A 10,000-nucleotide genomic window follows, 5' to 3' on the forward strand; every position below is an offset into this window, starting at 1 on the left:
TCCCTTTCTTCTTCTCTTCCTACTCCTATCTCTATTCCCGCCATCGTTTCCCCAACTTCCCCCACCTTCCTTCCCCTTAACTCGTCTCTTCTCTACCCGACCCCATCATTTTGCCCCCATCTCCTCCCCCTCTTCCCTCCTACTCCCCCCAACCCCTTTACTCCCTCCACTCCTACGCTGGACTTCGTGAAATTGATTCTAGGCCGTCACTCCACCAACCCCCTTCCCCCCCCTCCCCCACTCATACCCATCCACCCTCCCTCCCTTCCCCCTTCCCACCCCCCTGGTGGAGGAGGACGTGGAGGAGGAGGTGGTGGAGGTGGAAGTGGTGGAGGTGGAAGTGGTGGTGGAGGTGAAGGAGAAGGTGGTGGTGTATGAGGTCGTCTTAGTGGAGGAGGAGGAGATCGAGGAGAGTTAAAAGAGGAGGAAGAAGAGGAGTTAGGAGGTCGAGGAGGAAGAGGAAGAGGAGGAGGAGGAGGGAGAGTAGTAGTAGTAGTAGTAGTAGTAGTAGTAGTAGTAGTAGTAGTAGTAGTAGTAGTAGTAGTAGTAGTAGTAGTAGTAGTAGTAGGAGGAGGAGGAGGAGGAGGAGGAGAAAGAGAAGGAGAAGGAGAAGAAGGAAGAGAAGGAGAAAAAGACGGAGGAAAAAAATACACGGAGCAACAACAACAGCAAAAAGAAATAAGACAAACGGAAGAGAAAGAAAGAGAAACGAGAAACAACAACAACAAAAACAACAACAAAACATTAACGAAGCAAACGGGGAAAAAATTAACACATTTTTTCCCTTCCTCATATCAACCCTGTCATGTGGAGACCACCGACATATTCATTTTCCTTTTACCTTCTTTATCATCATTTCTTACCCTCTTCTTTATTTCTTCTTTCTCGGATTCTCTTTACCTTCTTTATCATCATTTCTTACCCTCTTCTTCGAGTTCTCTCTCTCTCTCTCGTTTCATCTAGATTTCCATCATGCCTCGCTTCCTTCCTTTCTTATATTAATCGCTCTTTCCTCTTACTCCATTCGTAAATTCATCGTAAAGAATGGGTAATGAGAAATAAAGGGAAAGCGGGGGGGGGGGGGTAGGAACAAACGGACGAAGGGGTAATAAAAGAATTTCTTGAAGAAATATGGGAATGAGAGATCCAGGAAAACTAGAGGTACGATCGAAATGAATGGGAAAGTGAGGATAAGAGAGAATAGAAAAAAGAAAAACATGTATCGTTTTATATATACAAATACACACACACAATTGTATGTACATATATACCTATGCATATATATATATATAAATATATATATATAATATATATATATATATATATATATATATATATATATATATATATAAATAAAATATATATATATATATATATATATATATATATAATATATATATAATATATATATATATAAAATATAATACATATATATACATATATATATATATATATATATATATATATACATATATATATATATATATATATATATATATATATATATATATATATATATATATATATATACATATATATATACATATACATATATATATATATATATATATATATATATATATATATATATATACATATATATATATATATATATATATATAAATATATATCCATAAAAAAAAAAAATATATATATATATATATATATTCATATAAATACAAAAACTAAATCCAAATGCAAACAAAAGTAAATTACAAATAAAACACAATGTAATGAAGAATTAAGAACATCAAATACACGAAAAGACTAAATAAGCGAAAAGAGAAGCAGAGAGACAAGGACAAAGAACCTGCGAACAACATGACTAAAAGAGAAATAAAAAAAATCAAACACGATAATAAACTGAAAAAACCGGTAGAAAAAAAAGACAGACACTGGCAAAAGCATAAAAGAAAGAGGGGGAGAGGTAGGAAAATGTAAATAGAGAAAATGAAAACAAAATATTTTTTTTTTTGAAAGATAGGAAAGAGTAAATATGCATTTCATTGTAGATTTTAAAAAAAATCCTTCATATTTGAGATAAATTTCTTTTATCAAAAATGTAGGTCTGTCTATTTATCTATTTCACCTGTTTATCTTTCCATCTGTATTCAGAGATAAATTTTCAGCAAAATTAGCATGGTAACAAGATAAGACAATTGTTCTAACATATAAATATCAACTTTCCAGTGAAAAGAGATATGATATTTAACGAAAAAGTGTAACATAAAGAAGAAGAAAAAGAAGAAAGGAAGATTAATAAATAACAACCAAACAAAAATATAGAAGAAATTAATATTTCATTTTTTCTCCCCCTCTCTTCTCATTCTCACTGACAGAGAGAAAAAAATCCCGATAAAAAAATATATATTTCCATTCCCCTCTTCTCCCCTCTCTACCTCTTCTCCTCCCCTCCTATCTCCCCCCCCCCCCCGCCCCGTTGCTCCATTGGCACACCTCCCTTTCTTCATTCACTGTCTCCCCTCCCACACCCCTCCCTCATCCCTCCCCCTTACAATAACATCACTTTCCTCCTCCCTCTCTTGCACTCTCTTCTTCCCTCCATCGCTCGTTCGACCCTTCTCTTCCTATTCTATCTCCCTTTCTCCCTCCCTCCATTTCTTCCCCTCTCGCCCCCCTCCTCTCTCCATCCTCTCATCATATCCTTTCTATCCCTTACTACCCCTCCATTTATTCCCCTCCCTTCCCCCTCCATCCTTTCATCATCTCCTCTCCCTCCATTTCTTCCCCTCCCTTCCCCCTCCTCCCTCCCTTCAATACTTCCCCTTCCCCCTCCATCCTTTCGTCACCTCTACCTCCCTCCATTTCTTCCCCCCCTCCCTCCATCTTTTCATCCCCTCCTCTCCCTCCGTCCCTTCCCCTTCCTCCCTCCATCCTTTCATCCCCTCTCCCTCCATTCCTTCCCTTCCTCCCTCCATCCTTTCATCACCTCCCCTCCCCCCCTCCGTCCCTTCCCCTCCCTCCCCACTCTCCCCCCCCTCCTCCCTCCTCCCTCCATCCTTTCATCACCTCTCCCTCCCTCCCTCCGTCCCTTCCCCTCCCGCCCCTCCCTCCCTCCATTTCTTCCCCCCCTCCCCCTCCCTCCCTCCATCCTTTCATCACCTCTCCCTCCCTCCATCCTTTCATCACCTCCTCTCCCTCCCTCCGTCCCTTCCCCTCCCGCCCCTCCCTCCATCCATCCTTTCATCACCTCCTCTCCCTCCCTCCGTCCCTTCCCCTCCCGCCCCTCCCTCCCTCCATCCTTTCATCACCTCCTCTCCCTCCCTCCGTCCCTTCCCCTCCCGCCCCTCCCTCCCTCTATCCTTTCATCACCTCCTCTCCCTCCCTCCGTCCCTTCCCCTCCCGCCCCTCCCTTCCTCCATTTCTTCCCCTCCCTCCCCCCGTCCCTCCCTCCCTCCCTCCTTTCATCACCTGCCCCATACCCTCCCTCCGTCCCTTCCCCTCCCACCCTCCCTCCCTCCATCTCTTCCCCTCCCTTCCCCTCCCTCCCTCCACAAAGCCTTCCCTTTTCTCCCCTCGCTCGGCGGCGGCCATTGACTAAGACTTATTCGGTCGCCGGTCGATATACCCGGATCTTCCTCCAGTTTGGGCATTTTATTACACCTTCGGAGAGCGTCCTGCCGTTCCGAAAGGGGGCTGGGGGGGAACTGGGGGGAACTGGGGGTTTTGGGGGGTTATGGGGGGAAAGGGGGAAGGGGTTGTGGGGGAACTGGGGGGTTGGGGGCTGGGGTTGTGGGGGAACTGGGGGGCTGGGGGTTGGGGGGAAGTGGTGGGTTGGGGTTAAGGGGGAAGGGGGGAGTTGGGGTTGTGGGGAAGTGGTGGGTTGGGGGGGAGTTGGGGTTGTGGAGAAGTGGTGGGTTGGGGTTGTAGGGAACTGGGGGGTTGGGGTTGTGGGGTAGGGGGGGTTGGGGTTGTGGGGTAGGGGGGGTTGGGGCTGTGGGGTTGTGGGGGATGTGGGGTTTGGCGGGGAAGTGGTGGATTGGGGTTATGGGGGAACTTGGGGTGGGGAACGGGGTTGGGGAACTGGGGATTCAATGTTGGGGACTGGGGAATTTAGTAATTGGGAACTAGGAGTTGGAGTTATGGGAGAATGTGTGGGGGTTAGAGAAATCGAAGGGGGTTGGTGGAGAATTGGGTTGGGGTGTAGTGGGGATGTAGGGGACAGGAAGGAGTTATGGGGGAACTGGGGGCATAGAGGGGGTTGGGGGGGGGTGAGGGGGATGTTAAGGAGGAGGGAAGGAGTAAGGTGAGTGAGGGAGGAGGGGAGTGAGGTGAATGAGGAAGGAGGGGAGGAGTGAGGGAGGAGGAGGAGAGTAGTGAGGAAGAGGGGAGAGGTGAGGTGAGTGAGGCGAGTGAGGGAGGAGGGAAGGAGTGAGGTGAGTGAGGGAGGAGGGGAGTGAGGAAGAGGGGAGAGGTGAGGTGAGTGAGTGAGGGAGGAGGAAGATGGAGGTGAGTGATGTGAATGAGGGAGGAGGGGAGGAGTAAGGTGACTGAAGGAGGAGGAGTGAGGCGAGTGAGGGAGGAGGAAGAGTGAGGCGAGTGAGGGAGGAGGAAGAGGGAAGTGAGTGAGGGAGGAGGAGGGAATGGCGTAAGGCGAGACAGGAGCACTGAGGGGAATAGAGGGGAAAAGGGGGCGGGAGTGAGGGTGAAAGATTCATTTTATGTCCTATTGTTTTTTTCTCTCTCTCCCTCCATCTCTCTGTCTTTATCTCTCTCTCTCTCGCACTGATAGATTTTTATTGCTCTTTTTATTGATATTATTAAATTTATTGCTTGGATTCATAAATGTGTATGTTCCGTTTTTTATGATCCTTTCGATTTTTATTCCTTTTTTCTGTTCCCTCTTCATCATCATTATCGTCCTTTTCATCTTCACAAATATCAACATCATCTCATAGTTCCTTAGACCTACTTACATATTTTCAAAAAAATACCACTATCATTATCGTATTTGCTCTTGTTATCTTTATCCTTAAAATCGTTACTGACATTATTATAACCATCACTACCATCATTTTTCTCACCATCATCACTATCATCATCAATTTCACTTCCATATTTATTACAATTTCAATCAAAGTCCTCATTCTAACATTTTACACCCATCAAACCTATATATCTGTTCATTCTCTTTATTCCTAACTTTTTTCGGTTGTCTCTCTTCCTTCGTTCTTCTTTTCTCTTCTTCCGTTATTCTCTCTTCTTCCATTCTTCTCTTTTCTGTTCTTTTCTTCTCCTCTTTTTCTCTTCTTAAGTTTATTTGTCTCTATTTCCGTTCTTCTTCTATCTTCTTCCCTTCTCATTTTATCTTCTTCCTTTCATCTTCTCTCTCCCCCTTCCCCCCCCTCCCCCCTCTTTCCTCCTGACGGGTGATTGGCGGGAAGAAACAAATAATTTTCTCATTTTTTTCCCGACGTCTTTCCTTGACCTGCTCCCGGGAATCAACCTAACCTAACCTTTCCTCCATTTTTTAACTTTTTTTTTTTTTTTTTTTTTACCTTTTGGGAGCATAGATGTTTTTGTTTATTTTTTTGCTTTGTGGTGATTTTTTTCTCTCTTTCTTTCTTTCTTGTCATGATCTGAACCTCTGCGTCAGATTATGATGGGTTATGTGGAGGCGGGGGGGGGGGGGGGGGAGGTTTCTCGAAGGAACAGATCGATAACACACGCAAGACACACAGACATACACATCTATCTATACACGTATATATATATATATATATATATATATATATATATATATATATATATATATATATGCACACACACACACATATGTATGTATGTATATATATGTGCGTATATGTATATGTATATATATATATATACACACACACACACACACACACACACATACACACACACACACACACACACACACACACACACACACACACATATATATATATGTATACATATACATAATATTAATATATATAAATACATAAACATACATCACAGACATACATACATATATGTATATGTGTATATATATATATATTAAATATATATATATATATATATATATATATATATATATATAAAAATATATATATAAATACATATACATATACACATACATATATATATACATATATATATATATATATATATATATATATATATATATATATATATATATATATATATATATAAATATATATATATATATATATATATATATATATATATATATATATATATATATATAAATCATACCCTGAACCAGGAACGAACCAATATGCCGATATCAAGAAGCCATATTTTTTTTCTCTCTTCCTCACCGAAGCGTTACTCACGTCTTGTAAGTACACACAGGTGTAATGACACGCTGGGGTCCTATAAGTACAATGATGTGTGGTTATAGGCCCATTACAGTCAGCAGCGAAAGCCCAGGTTCTCAGCGGCCTTCTTTAAGCACCAAACCAAGGGGGCTGTTTTATGGGCGCCGATAGGCCTATGGCGAAGCGGGGGGGGGTTTTACCGTTATTGTCGGAACAAATCGGGAAGCAGTTCAATGTTTTCTTGAAGGCGTGGAGGTACATGATGGTGATAATGGTGTGGTGTGTTTGTTGTTGTTGTTGTCGTGTTTGTTATTGTTGTGATTATTGTTGTTGTTGTGTTTGTTATTGTTGTGATTATTGTTGTTGTTTCGTTCCGTTTTTTTTAAGCGTTTACCGGAATTACCAGTATGGTTACGTTTTTTTTATTTTTTTTAGCGGTATTGGTGTTTATGTTATCAAAATCAGTTGGGGAAAGCAGTATGTTTATGATGTAATAAGAAAAGCTGAATTACACACATACACACACGCACACACACACACACACACACACACACACATACACACACACACACACAAACACACATGCACGCGCACACACACACACACACACACACAGATACATACGATTATTTTTTCGTCGATGAAAAAAAGAAAAAAAAATCAATTCTTTTTTCCGACTCCTTTTCGGGCAGATACATAACGTACAAAACATCTAAACCACACACAAAAAAAAAAAAACAATCATCAAATATACCTCAAGGGACGGTGAAAACCAGAAAAAGGAAAAAAAAAAAAAAAAAAAAAAAGAAAAGTTTACAAGAAAAAACGTTCGACAGAAATTGTAGAAGAGGAAAAGTAAATTACATTAGGCGCGTGGGCGTTCGCGTCTCGGCGGCCAACAGAACTTGACGGGCGACCGTTATCTTGGCGGGAGAATTTAAACCGCGTCGAGTCCCGCCTTTTGTATCTTGACGAATCACAATTAGAGAGACCGCCGTTCGTTCTTTTGTCTCCTTCTCGCGGCACAATTACGGAGGCCATCAGTCGAGGCGGCGTGTTGTAAAACGGCGCACCACGATTCAAAATTCCCCGCGCTTCCACCTTAAAATAAAATGGAGAAGAAAAAAAAGGAGAGAAAAAATAAGGATAAGAAAAAAAGAGAGAGAGAACAAAAAACACGGATAAAGTTGTATCCAGAATGGAATAATCTCGCGATCTCTTTCTCCCTGTCTTTCTCCTTTTTCTCCCGCTGCCTTTTCTTTAACTTTCCTTCTCGCGGAATTTACGATGCTACTGTTCCTGGGAGAGTCGTTCCCTGCGCCTTAACGAAAGCTTCCTCAAGATAAAGAAACTGTAAACTCCTTTCATCATCTTTGCGAATTCCTTTGGCTCCGTCTTAAACGCGTGTGTACTCGCGGTCTGTCTAATTAGCATTATTACCGCCATTTTCTCTCTCTCTCTCTATTCCTCTCCTTTATTCTCTTCTCTTTCTTTCTCTCCCTCTCCCTCCTAGTGTTTTTTTTTCTGTTCTTCCCTGAGGTACTACAATTTTTTTTTTTTTTTTTTTTTTTTTTATCTTCTTTCACTTGGCAACAGCGACAATTTCGTACTCTGCATTTGTCTCTCTTCCCCACTCTTTCGTAAGCTCTGTTCCTGCTTTATCCTCGCCCATCTCTTCTCCTCCTCCTACTCCGACTCGCTCACCACCACTATCTATTCTCTACTCTCTTCTTCCAACCCATTTTCCTTCCCTATTTTTTTCCCACAATTCCTGCCACACTCCATCCATCACTGTGGGAATTTCTTATTATTTTTCATTTTCTATCATATTCTTCTCTCCTTCGCTACGATATCCTGCCACACTCCACCCATCACATATTATTATTATTATTATAATTCATTTTCTATCATATTCTCTCTTTCGCTACGAAATCCTGTCACATTCCATCCATCACTTTCTTATTATTATTATTCATTTTCTATCATATTATTCTCTCCTTCGCTTATTACTTATTCACTTTCTTATTATTATTATTCATTTTCTATCATATTCTTCTCTCCTTCGCTTATTACTAATTCACTTTCTTCTTATTATTATTCATTTTCTATCACATTCTTCTCTCCTTCGCTACGATATCCTGTCACACTCTTTTCTATCATATTCTTCTATCTATTTTCTATTTTCTATATATTTCTATCATTTTCTATCACATTCTTCTCTCCTTCGCTATCCTTCATCCATCACATTCTTATTATTATTCATTTTCTATCACATTCTTCTCTCCTTCGCTATCCCCTTTCATCCATCACATTCTTCTTATTATTATTCATTTTCTATCACATTCTTCTCTCCTTCGCTATCCCCTTTCATCCATCACATTCTTATTATTATTATTCCTTTTTCTATCACATTCTTCTCTCCTTCGCTACCCCCTTTCATCCATCACATTCTTATTATTATTATTCCTTTTTCTATCACATTCTTCTCTCCTTCGCTATCCCCTTTCATCCATCACATTCTTATTATTATTATTCATTTTCTATCACATTCTTCTCTCCTTCGCTATCCCCTTCGCTACGATATCCTATCACACTTCATCCATCACTTTCTTATTATTATTATTCCTTTTCTATCACATTCTTCTCTCCTTCGCTATCCCATTCGTTAAGATATCCTGTCAGACTCCACCCATCACTTTCTTATCATTATTATTCATTTTCTATCACATTCTTCTTTCCTTCGCTATCCTCTTCGCTACGATATTTTCAGCGAACACTTGTATTAACTTGACGTCCTCGTAGGGTTGTGCCGCAGTGCGCTTCACACGACACTAAATCAGCACCCATATTATCCTCATCTCTGCTGCATTTTTACCGTGTTTTATCGCCGTCCTGTGACACTATTTCTCTGTCTGTCTGTCTGTGTGTCTGTCGGTGTCTTTCTCTCGTTTTTTTTTCTTTTTCCTACTCTCTGTTTTTTTATATTTGTTTGTGTGTGTCTTTCTCTTTTTTTTCTCTCACTCCTCCTCTCTCTGTCTGTGTCTTTCTCTTTTTCTCTATCTGTACTCTGTCTCTGTCTCTGTATGTTTGTCTGCCTGTCTCTGTCTTTCTCTCTTTTTTTTCTCTCTCTCTGTCTCAGCATGTTTGTCTGTCTGTCTGTCTCTCTCTTTTTTTTCTCACTCCTCCTCTCTCTCTGTCTCTGTCTGTCTATCTGTCTCTCTCTCCTTTTCCCTTTCCTTTCCCTCACCTTCTCAGTCCCTCCGCTCCCACTCTCTCTCTCTCCCCTTTCCTCACTCTTTCGGGCAAATTCCTTTTCCTCTCGCCTCCCCCTTCCCCCCCCCCCGCCCCTCAACCCCACAACTCCACTTTCACCCCCCACCCCTACCCCCCCGGCGCCGCAGCAGCCACACCTCGAAACTCTCAGACGTTGAGGCAAAGAAATTCATCTTTTGCCATCTATTATCTATTGTGTTTTATATGTTGTTCTTATCAGCGTTATAATCATTTTTGTTGTTGCTCTTGTTGTTGTTGTTGTTTTATCGAGATTGTATAATTATCACAATCCATGATGATGATAGTGATAACAATGATGAGAAGAATAATAATGGTGGTAATGAAAATACCAATAGATATCTTTAAATATTCACCATTTTCATTATTATTGTCTCCCCTTTTATCATCATCTTCATCCGCAT

At 41.1% G+C, this 10,000-nt stretch overlaps 1 protein-coding gene across 2 annotated transcripts in view; it reads right to left on the reverse strand.

Annotated features, from left to right (window-relative positions):
• The window catches only part of LOC113802789 (argus), a 552,144-nt gene that overhangs the window by 111,161 nt on the left and 430,983 nt on the right, over positions 1-10,000 (reverse strand). The gene's annotated exons all lie outside the window — the stretch shown is intronic.

Source organism: Penaeus vannamei, chromosome 33 (genome assembly GCF_042767895.1).
Source record: "Penaeus vannamei isolate JL-2024 chromosome 33, ASM4276789v1, whole genome shotgun sequence".
Classification (NCBI taxonomy): domain Eukaryota; kingdom Metazoa; phylum Arthropoda; class Malacostraca; order Decapoda; family Penaeidae; genus Penaeus; species Penaeus vannamei.